The sequence below is a fragment of the Nicotiana tabacum genome, chromosome 14 (assembly GCF_000715075.1).
Source record: "Nicotiana tabacum cultivar K326 chromosome 14, ASM71507v2, whole genome shotgun sequence".
Lineage (NCBI taxonomy): Eukaryota > Viridiplantae > Streptophyta > Magnoliopsida > Solanales > Solanaceae > Nicotiana > Nicotiana tabacum.
This window is the reverse complement of record NC_134093.1, coordinates 94306330-94319170: the sequence shown is the minus strand read 5'-3', so window position 1 is coordinate 94319170 and position 12841 is coordinate 94306330. Positions and strand designations below refer to the sequence as shown.

General features: G+C 39.1%; 1 pseudogene; it reads left to right on the top strand.

Annotated features, from left to right (window-relative positions):
- Positions 1 to 10470: 10470 nt before the first annotated feature.
- Positions 10471 to 10569, top strand: LOC142169291 (small nucleolar RNA R71; annotated as a pseudogene).
- Positions 10570 to 12841: the final 2272 nt, after the last annotated feature.

The window sequence follows — 12841 nt, the reverse complement described above, 5'->3', positions numbered from 1 at the left end:
CAAAACATTTATGTCACGACCCAAATCAGAGGGCCACGACTGGCACGTGGTGCCTACTCAACCGAGCGCCACGTACTTTGTCTTTTTTTTTATAAGACTCGTTACGGGCCATGATAGGCCACACCTATATATATATAATTAACAATATGAGAACTTAACTCATATAACTAATTCAAATGGATTTATATAGATACATAGGGGCCGACAAGGCCGTTGACATGTCATACCTAAAGTTATACACAGGACACTATCTTCAAAACCTGTAACAAAACATGACCATAACATATAAGTTGGGACAGGGTCCTCGACATCCTCATAAAACAAAGTAACAAATATAGAACGTGACTCGGCAATACTCCAGGAAGATGTGGAGCTCACCAACCAAAAGATTATATCTAGAGGCAGCCTACAGTGGATGGTCCTCACCTCGCCTATCTACACCTGCGTCGTATGAAACACAACGCCTAAGGAAAAGGGTCGTCAGTACAAAGAATGTACCGAGTATGTAAGGTCAAAATGAAACGTAATAATAATAAGATGCTATGTTGGGGGAGAGATAAGAGTCAACTTATAACTTCTGACTTGCCGCTGAGGGCCGTAACATATAAAATAAAACCCATCTCGTATATATAAATAAAACTACAATATAATAGTTCTAGTTACCTCGTTTTCGTGACGTTAACTGCCCAACTGATTAGTGGAAACTGCCATACCGGTCGTAGCTCGGTGGTAAATATATAACTGCCCAACCGGTGGTAAATAATAATAAATAACTGCCCAACCGGTAGTAACTACCTACCCGGCCGTAGCTCGGTGGTAGATGAATAACTGCCCAACCGACCGTAGCTCGGTAGTAAATGCGTAACTGCCCTACCAGCCGTAGCTCGATGGTAAATGAAGATGCGTATATCACAATACTATTAATATTAACATCTTTATCAAATACCTCAACATGGAACTAGAAACATACTTAGACATGCTTGAATATCGCTTTACAGGAATGAATAATGTAGACATCCTTAACTGCTAAGAGTAGAAACACTTATGAAATAGCATTACGTTTACGTATCGTTACTTGTATCATGCCAAAATGAAGGATTAGCCTTAACATACCTTTAATGTGAACAATCTCTTCAATTTTGAGAAAAATCGATATGGAAATACACATCTACGTTCAAGGCTTGTTCTAATGCAATGAGTGTTTCTAATCTCAAATCTATCTTTGCAGCTCAAATCCCTCCAAGACCGTTTCTAATCTCCAGCAACAAGCATTTTCTTTGCTAAATGTATATATATATGTACATAAAACCACTTTGCGCTGTCTTGATATGTCTTTAGACTCTTGTTTTTCTCCATCAGTAAAAATGAATCATATTAATATACTTAATTTCACAAGAGCAAGACAAGCATCTTGAAATGTGGTCAAATTATTATATATTTTTTTTGTTTTTACATGGAGCAGATCATGTGCCTGCACATATGCATATATTTGTGTTGGTAAAATCCATCCAAAAATATGAATAAGTGGAAAGTGGGGTCCACCTCACTTTCCACCATATTGAAAGATTGTTACATGTGGCATAAATGTCACATATTAGTCACACGTCATTTTTGGAAGGGGGGGATGCCGCATTATGTCTTTAGCTAATTTTTTAATTAATCTCCCACTAAACTCATTAATTATCCAATTATCCACATAATTAATTATTGTTTTGAATTACTTAAAATACTAATTACTTTTAACACACTTTATATACCCTACTATAATATACTTTACTATCATGGTCATGTGGTGTATTGTATAATACTAATCCATAAATATAGGGTATTATAGCTTAGATCGTATTTTATCACAAAATAACAAACTTCAGCGATACTCAATTTCTTCGATTCGTTAACCCTCTGACCTTTATAACACTTACTTATCACTTGTTACAAATACCATAAATGCTTATGATCTTAAAATAATCTCATTCCCGCGTCTACATCGATTAACTTACGTTGAAACTTTAACGTACGAAATGCGGGATGTAACATCCTTCCCCTCTTAGAAACATTCTTCCTCGAAAGTTTAAACTTGCGAGATGTACATACATACTCATAAATTATAAATGTATATATCTTCCTAGGCTATACTCTAATGAAACAAATATCAGGCTCTCACGGGGTCAGGACGTCGTCCCTCCCTAAAACTACTTCCTAATCCATTCGTCACCTACGATTCTGTTAATCTATCTTCTAAGCGCTGACACCTACTAGTTGTAATCATAATAACTGGGTTCATACATTTGCTTTCAATCTAGCCTTGGTTTCCCTTAACCCTTCAGAGGTAATGCCAACTCAATCATATATTAATCATATTAACTAGACAATTTGCATTAATAAGATCGAACACTACCCATAGTCACAGTACCTGACACATCATCCGGTGTAGCCTCTAGGTCATGATGACCTGCCAAAGCATTTATGTGGTTCTGACTACCGCCGGAGCTAGATGCTCCACCCCTGCCTCTACTACTAGCAGCTGATGCCTGAGGGCCTCGCTCTTGAGGGCGTATTGAACAGGATGAGACTGTTATAGATCTGGTGGGCTGAACCATCCTGCTTCTATCATTTATAGGACAATCCCTCATGTAATGACTAGGGTCTCCATAGGTATAGCATACATTAGATCCCTGACGACTTTGTCCAGAATGAGCTCTACCGCATTGACTGCACCGCGGAAGGGGCGCCCTCATTTGCGCTGAATCCCTCCGATTCTGAAAACCCGAAATTCTCGAGTCCTGACGTGACTCAGAATAGACAGATCCCTCATAATACGGCTTCTGCAATTGTCGGACACTTTCAACAGGATATGGTGACATAAGATCGCCTGAAAAATCCTCAGGTCGCCTAGAAGACCTAACTTCTTACGCAGACCCTCATCACGATTCTCGTATTACTGTCATTTCTGATACTCCAAATTCTGAGCATAAGCCAGGATGCGGTAAATATTCATACCATAGAGCAGAGAGGTTGTGAAGCATTCATTAATCAGGTGCGGCCCAAATCCTACCACAAACCGATGCACTCGGTCACTCAGTTCAGCCACAATCGATGGGGCATACCTCGCCAAGGAATCAAACTGGAGGCTATACTCCCGCACACTCATATTCCCTTGTTTAGGAGCCAAGAACCTGTTTACCCTTGCCTGACGAATCTTTGCCGGCAAGTAATGATGCAAGAAAGCACATGAGAACAATTCCCATACCGTTGGAGTTGCATTTGTCCCTCTAGACAATTCCCAAGTTTCATAGCACTGAACCGCATCATCCCGCAATCGGTAAGAGGCCAACTCTACTAACTCAATGTCTGATGTATGCATCACCCTCAAAGTCCTTTGCATCATATCAATAGAATTTTGTGGGTCCTCATCCTTGTTGGATCTGGTAAACACTGGAGGGTCCAGGTTGATGAAGTCTCAAACTCTCGCATTAATAACCCTGTTAACGTGACCAACACCTATACCTACCTGGCGCTGAGCCTGAGCGGCTACCAATCTAGTCAACAACCGTAGTGCACTCCGCATATCCATATCCTCATCCTGAACAATAGGTAGAGGTACTGGTTCCTCCTTATCTCCTTGGGCGCTGGTGAAATCGGAGAACTATGCGAGGGTGTCATATTTCCCCTCGGTGCCTCACTCTGGCCCTTACTAGACATTGGTACTCTACTCATGCCCTCATCTGCCACTGCTTTACCCTTCTGACTAGCCGTAGCTTTCCTGGTCATAAGCATTGCTGTATATATAAAACAAGTCAAAGGTCAAGGGCTTTATTCCCTATGACTCTGCTCTATTGCACGATCTAATATCAAGAAGGAAGGGTAATCGATCCCTAAATGCCTTGTAGTTTCCTGTTTATACAACGTGGTGCACAACATATTTATAAACAAGACTCTACTAGACATGGCTTGCAGACAACCCTAGGACAAAACTGCTCTGATACCACTTTGTTTCGACCCAATTCAGAGGGCCACGACTGGCACCCGGTTCCTACTCCACCGACCGCCACGTATTTTATCTTTTTTTTTCTACAAGACTCATCACGGGCCATGATAGGCCACATCTATATATATAATTAACAATATTAGAACTTAACTCACATAACTAATTCAAAAGGATTTATATAGATACATAGGGGTCGACAAGGCCGTTGACATGTCATACCTAAAGCTATACGCAGGACATTGTCTGCAAAACCTCTAAGGAAACATGACCATAACATTTAAGTCGGGACAGTGTCCCCGACATACTCATAAAACAAAGTAACATATATAGAACGTGACTCGGCAATACTCTAGGAAGATGTGGAGCTCACCAACCAAAAGTTGATATCTGGAGGCAGCCTACAGTGGATGGTCCTCACGTCGCCTATCTATACCTGCGTGGCATGAAACATAGCGCACCAGGAAAAGGGGCGTCAGTACGAAGAATATACCGAGTATGTAAGGCAGAAATGAAATGTAATAATAATAAGATACTATCTCAGGGAGAGATAAGAGTCAACTTATAACTTCTGACTTACCACTGAGGACCGTAGCATATAGAATTAAACCCATCTCATATATATAAATAAAACTACAATGTAATAGTTCTAGTTACCTCGTTTTCGTGACGTTAACTGCCCAGCTGATTAGTGGGAACTGCCATACCGGCCGTAGCTCGGTGGTAAATGCATAACTTCCCAACCGATGGTAAATAATAATAAATAATTGCCCAACCGGCCGTAGCTCGATGGTAGATGTATAACTGCCCAACCGGTCGTAGCTCGGTGGTAAATGTGTAACTGCCCTACCGGCCGTAGCTCGGTGATAAATGAAGATGCGCATATCACAACATTATTAATATTAACATCTTTATCAAATTCCTCAATAGGGAACTAGAAACATACTTAGACATTCTTGAATATCGCTTTACATGAATGAATAATGTAGACATCCTTAACTGCTAAGAGTAGAAACACTTACGAAATAGCATCATGTTTATGTATCGTTACTTGGATCATGCCAAAATGAAGGATTAGCCTTAATATACCTTTAATGTGAACAATCTCTTCAATTTTGAGAAAAATCGATATGGAAATACACATCTCCATTCAAGGCTTGTTCTAATGCAATGAGCGTTTCTAATCTCAAATCTATCTTTGTAGCTCAAATCCCTCCAAGACTGTTTCTAATCTCCAGCAACAAGCATTTTCTTTGCTAAATGTATACATATATGTACATAAAACCACTTTGCGCTGTCTTGATATGTCTTTAGACTCTTGTTTTTCTCCATCAGTAAAAATGAATCATATTAATATACTTAATTTCACAAGAGCAAGATAAGCATCTTGAAATGTGGTCCAATTATTATATATATTTTTTGTTTTTACATGGAGCAGATCATGTGCCTGCACATATGCGTATATTTGTGTTGGTAAAATCCATCCAAAAATATGAATAAGTGCAAAGTGGGGTCCACCTCACTTGCCACCATATTGAAAAATTGTTACATGTGGCATAAATGTCACATATTAGTCACACGTCATTTTTGGAAGGGGGGGCTACCGCGTTATATCTTTAGCTAATCTTTTAATTAATCTCCCACTAAACTCATTAATTATCCAATTATCCACATAATTAAGATTTATTTTGAATTACTTAAAATACTACTTAATTTTAACACACTTTATATATCCTACTATAATATACTTTACTATCATAGTCGTGTGGTGTACTGTGTAGCACTAATCCATAAATAAAGGGTATTATAGTTTGGATCGTATTTTATCACAAAATAACAAACTTCAGCGATACTCAATTTCTTTGATTCGTTAACCCTCTGACCTTTATAACACTTACTTATCACTTGTTACAAATATCATAAATGCTTATGATCTTAAAATAATCTCATTCCCGCGTCTACGTCGATTAACTTACGTTGAAACTTTAACGTACGAAATGCGGGATGTAACATCCTTCCCCTCTTAGAAACATTCGTCCTCGAATGTTTAAACTTGCGAGATGTACATACATACTCATAAATTATAAATGTATATATGTTCCCGGGCTATACTCTAATGAAACAAATATCAGACTCTCACGGGGTCAGGACGTCGTCCCTCCCTAAAACTAATTCTTAATCCATTCGTCACCTAAGATTCTGTTAATCTATCTTCTAAGCGCTGACACCTACTAGTTGTAATCTTAATAACCGGGTTCATACTTTGCTTTCAAGCTAGGCTTGGTTTCCCTTAACCTTTCAGACGTAATGCCAACTCAATCTTATATTAATCATATTAACTGGACAATTTACGTTAATAAGATCGAACACTACCCATAGTCACAGTACCTGACACATCATCAGGTGTAGCCTCTAGGTCATGATGACCTACCAAAGCATTTATGCGGTTCTGAATACCGCCGGAGCTAGATGCTCCACCCCTGCCTCTACTACTAGCAGCTTTAGCCTTAACATACCTTTAATGTGAACAATCTCTTCAATTTTGAGAAAAATCGATATGGAAATACACATCTACGTTCAAGGCTTGTTCTAATGCAATGAGTGTTTCTAATCTCAAATCTATCTTTGTAGCTCAAATCCCTCCAGGACCGTTTCTAATCTCCAGCAACAAGCAAAATCCCTCCAAGACCGTTTCTAATCTCCAGCAACAAGCATTTTCTTTGCTAAATGTATATATATATGTACATAAAACCACTTTGCGCTGTCTTGATATGTCTTTAGACTCTTGTTTTTCTCCATCAGTAAAAATGAATCATATTAATATACTTAATTTCACAAGAGCAAGATAAGCATCTTGAAATGTGGTCAAATTATTATATATTTATTTTTGTTTTTACATGGAGCAGATCATGTGCTTGCACATATGCATATATTTGTGTTGGTAAAATCCATCCAAAAATATGAATAAGTGGAAAGTGGGGTCCACCTCACTTTCCACCATATTGAAAGATTGTTACATGTGGCATAAATGTCACATATTAGTCACACGTCATTTTTGGAGGGGGGGGGGATGCCGCGTTATGTCTTTAGCTAATTTTTTAATTAATCTCCCACTAAACTCATTAATTACCCAATTATCCACATAATTAAGAATTATTTTGAATTACTTAAAATACTAATTACTTTAAACACACTTTATATACCCTACTATAATATACTTTACTATCATGGTCATGTGGTGTATTGTATAACACTAATCCATAAATACAGGGTATTATAACTTAGATCGTATTTTATCACAAAATAACAAACTTCAGCGATACTCAATTTCTTCGATTCGTTAACCCTCTGACCTTTATAACACTTACTTATCACTTTTTACAAATACCATAAATGCTTATGATCTCAAAATAATCTCTTTCCCGAGTCTACGTCGATTAACTTACGTTGAAACTTTAACGTACGAAATGCTGGATGTAACATCCTTCCCCTCTTAGAAACATTCTTCCTCGAATGTTTAAACTTGCGAGATGTACATACATACTCATAAATTATAAATGTATATATCTTCCTGGGCTATACTCTAATGAAACAAATATCAGGCTCTCACGGGGTCAGGACGTCGTCCCTCCCTAAAACTACTTCCTAATCCATTCGTCACCTACGATTCTGTTAATCTATCTTCTAAGCGCTGACACCTACTAATTGTAATCATAATAACCGGGTTCATACTTTGCTTTCAATCTAGCCTTGGTTTCCCTTAACCCTTCAGAGGTAATGCCAACTCAATCATATATTAATCATATTAACTAGACAATTTGCGTTAATAAGATCGAACACTACCCATAGTCACAGTACCTGACACATCATCCGGTGTAGCCTCTAGGTCATGATGACCTGCCAAAGCATTTATGTGGTTCTGACTACCGTCAGAGCTAGATGCTCCACCCCTGCCTCTACTACTAGCAGCTGATGCATGAGGGCCTCGCTCTTGAAGAGGATGAGACTGTTATAGATCTGGTGGGCTGAACCATCCTTCTTCTGTCATTTATAGAACAATCCCTCATGTAATGACTAGGGTCTCTACAGATATAACATGCATTAGATCCCTGACGACATTGTCCAGAATGAGCTCTACCGCATTGACTACACCGTGGAGGGGGCGCCCTCATATGCGCTGAATCCCTCCGATTCTGAAAACCCAAAATTCTCGAGCCCTGACTTGACTCAGAATAGACAGATCCCTCATAATACGGCTTCTGCAATTGTCGGACACTTTCAACAGGATATGGTGACTTAAGATCACCTGAAAAATCCTTAGGTCGCCTAGCAGACCTAACCTTCTTATGCTGACCCTCATCACGATTCTCGTATTGCTGTCGTTTCCGATCCTCCAAATTCTGAGCATAAGCCTGGATGCGGTAAATATCCATACCATCGAGCAGAGCGGCCGTGAAGCATTCATTAATTAGGTGTGGCCCAAGTCCTACCACAAACTGATGCACTCGGTCACTCATTTCAGCCACAATCGAGGGGGCATACCTCGCCAAGGAATCTAACTGGAGGCTATACTCCCGCACACTCATATTCCCTTGTTTAAGAGCCAAAGAACCTATCTACCCTTGCCTGACAAATCTTTGTCAGCAAGTAATGATGCAAGAAAGCACATGAGAACACTTCCCATACCGTTGGAGATGCATTTGTCCCTCTAGACAATTCCCAAGTTTTATAGCAATGAACCGCAACATCCCGCAATCGGCAAGAGGCCAACTCTACTGAGTCAGTGTCTGATGCATGCATCACCCTTAAAGTCCTCTGCATCATATCAATAGAATTTTACGGGTCCTACTCCTTGTTGGATCTGGTAAACACTAGAGGGTCTAGGTTGATGAAGTCTCGAATTCTCGCACTAAGAACCTTGTTAACGTGACCAACACCTATACCTACCTGGCGCTGAGCCTGAGCGGCTACCAATCTAGTCAACAACCGTAGTGTACACCGCATATCCATATCCTCATCCTGAACAATAGGTGGAGGTACTGGGTTCCTCCTCATCTCTTCGGTGCTGGTGAAATCGTAGAACTATGCGAGGGTGTCGTATTTCCCCTCGGGGCCTCACTCTGGCCCTTACTAGACATTGGTACTCTACTCATACCCTCATCTTCCACTGCTTTACCCTTCTGACTAGCTGTAGCTTTCCTGGTCATAGGCATTGTTGTATATATAAAACAAGTCAAAGGTTAAGGGCTTTATTCCCTATGACTCTGCTCTATTGCATGATCTAATATCAAGAAGGAAGGGTAACCGGTCCCTAAATGCCCTGTAGTTTCCTGTTTATACAACGTGGTGCACAACACATTTATAAACAAGACTCTACTAGACACGGTTTGCAGACAACGCTAGGACAAATTTGCTCTGATACCACTTTGTCACGACCCAAATCAGAAGGCCACAACTGGCACCCGGTGCCTACTCAACCGACCGCCACGTACTTTATCTTTTTTTTTCTACAAGACTCATCACGGGCCATGATAGGCCACATCTATATATATAATTAACAATATTAGAACTTAACTCACATAACTAATTCAAAAGGATTTATATAGATACATAAGGGCCGACAAGGCCGTTGACATGTCATACCTAAAGCTATACACAGGACATTGTCTGCAAAACCTCTAAAAAAACATGACCATAACATTTAAGTCGGGATAGTGTCCCCGACATCCTTATAAAATAAAGTAACATATATAGAACGTGACTCGGCAATACTCCAGGAAGATGTGGAGCTCACCAACCAAAAGCTGATACTACTTAATTTTAACACACTTTATATATCCTACTATAATATACTTTACTATCATAGTCGTGTGGTGTACTGTGTAGCACTAATCCATAAATAAAGGGTATTATAGCTTGGATCGCATTTTATCACAAAATAACAAACTTCGGCGATACTCAATTTCTTCAATTCGTTAACCCTCTAACCTTTATAACACTTACTTATCTCTTTTTACAAATAGCATACATGCTTATGATCTCAAAATAATCTCATTCTCGAGTCTACATCGATTAACTTACGTTGAAACTTTAACGTACGAAATGCGGGATGTAACAATTCATTTCCTCAGTTGAAGCTTGACATTCATGAGTAGGGTATCCTCTTCCACATATATCACAAGCTACATGCGGCTCACTCTGTATTGTAGTCAAGGTTAGCTTCCTTATTTCTTTATCCATAACATCGAGTTGTACCTGCACAGATTTGTTATCATCAACTTGGTGAACACCAGTTGCTCTTCTTCGTTCGACACTCTCAGAGGGCCACTGATTTGCATCTTTAGATAACTCATCAAGAATTGTAACTATTTCCTCCAGAGTCTTCTTCTTCAACGGGCTCCAATTGCATTGCTCAATGTTCTATGTGAGGCTGGTGTCAATCCATCTCAAAAGTCATGGAGTTGCATCCAGAGTTAAATTCCACTATGTTAACACTTTTTAACAATCTCCTTAAACCTCTCTCATGCTTCAAACACAGTCTCATTCTCTTTCTGGCAGAAGTTAAGGATTTCTCTTCTAAACTTGCTCGTTTTAGCTAAGGAGAAATAATTATCAACGAATTTCCTAGTCATCGCCTCCCATGTTCTAATTGATCTCATCGGTAAGCTTCGAAGCCACTTCTTCGCATCATCTTTGAGTGTGAAGGGGAATGCCCTTAAGTAGACTATATCATGTAACACACCATTATATTGAAAGGTGTTCATAATCTCCTCGATGTCCATTAGATGTGTATTTGGATCTCCGTTTGTTTTTCCTCTAAAGACACAACAATTCTGAAGGGTTTAAAGCAACCCTTGCTTCAATTCAAAGTTGTTTCCTGCAATTGGAGTAGTCTAACACTTGATAATCCTTGATCCAGTCAAGCATAATCTCCCAGTGATCTCCCATGCATGGAAGCTATATTTCTGAACTAGTCTGCAGCCAAGGGTTGATTCTGAGAAATTCTCCAACCCCTCTCTTCTACATAGATAATATGTGCATCTCTAATAGCTGCTTCCTAAGCATCCCGTGCAGCTTTTTTTGTTGTTCGGCTGCTTCTCTCGTAACCAAATCTACATTATCTTCACCATTTCCAGCCATAAATTCTTTGGTTGAGGACTACCCAACATTTTCTAACGTCTCGGTGAGATTTCCTTCCTTACTCAGCTGTCACGGTTGTTTTTCTTTCTCTGGCTCGTATGGTAGCACTTCTTTTGAAGAAGCTCGAGTCATGCGCCAACCTCAACCTGTAACATGTGCGCAGTCAAAGAACACCAAACGTAAAAAGGAAAAATAAAAAGAAAAAGAAAAAATTCCTAAATTAGCACTACAAACTATTTCAATCACTGTTGATTGCCAATCCCCGGCAACGATGCCAAAATTTGATGAACACAAACACATACTTCAATTACACTCGCTAGTCAAATATAGTATAGTATAATATTGTATCCACATGGATTGGATTTAAATAGTATTCTCGTAGTATCTAGCATGATTGCTATCCAAGATGATCAACAATTGAGAAGTATATGATTTCTAACTAAAATTAACTAAGAGTCTAACGCTATTGACTAATGACAATCAAAACAAAGATAAGCAATGAAGTTATTAGTGGGAGAGAATAGGGGTTGATAGGATAGGTGCAAGATAATTGTTTGGGATCTAACTCTAGAGAATTAATTTATAATATTCAAGTGAGTCTCTCGAATTCACTCAATTATTAGTTGAAACGTTCAGCAAAAACTCCTCTCTCGATTAAGTCTTAACCTCACGAGATGAACCAATTTAAGCACGTAAAAATATGCAAGCATGCGTAGTGGATTGGTCTTTAGGAAAACCTCTTTCAATTATTCTCCTAACTAGGTTTAATCAATTATTCAACTAGCCTCTTTCTATTACGAAGAAGAATTAATGAACTCAACCAACAATATAATGCAAAGATATCACAAGTTATGCCTCTCTCAATTACATAAACAAGTGTTTATAGATGCAATAATTAAATCATCCAAAACACAACCGCGACGTCCCACGCGTCGCGGCAGTGGGAAATTCTCAGAGTATGGCTTAAACTTTTATTTTGGACATCTAGACTTGGTCCTAGACCCCCGAACACGATCTTGGCTTAATCCTTTTGGCTTTTACTCAGACTTCAAAGCTCCAAATTGCTCGAATTATCTCCACAACATCTACATCACTCGGAATCACTCCTACAAGGCATAAAATACACAATAAGTGGAAAACACTACCAATTAAAGCTTAAAACAAGTAAGGTGCAGTGAATTAGAGTGCAATAAGCAACTAATACATGATTATAGCCTACCATCAGTTCTATAAAATTTTGTACTGTTTAAATTCTGTATTTGGACCGTGTTGTTTGGACTCGTCACTGCGTTCAGTCTAAAGGTTAGACTTATTACTTATTGAGTTGGTTGTACTCACACTACACCCTACACTTTGTGTGCAGATCTAGGTGTTTTTGGGCATGGTGGTTTCTGATCTCGGAGTTTTGGTGTTCGGAGATTATCGAGGTAGCTGTTTTGGCATCCGCAGACCTTGACTCTCCTCCCCTATCTCTCAGTTTTACTTATTCTGTTCTACTATTCTTAGACATCGTATCAGATTATGTTATTGTATAGATGCTCATATACTTAGTGACACCCGGGTTTTGGGAAATTCTTTATTGAGTTGTGACGCTTTCATTTAGTTTTATGAGATTTACTTACTTAAGCTTATTTCTGTATATTTTAAATTTCAAGATGTTGGTATATGTGAGTTGTCGGCTTGCCTAGTATCATGATAGGCGCCATCACGACACTT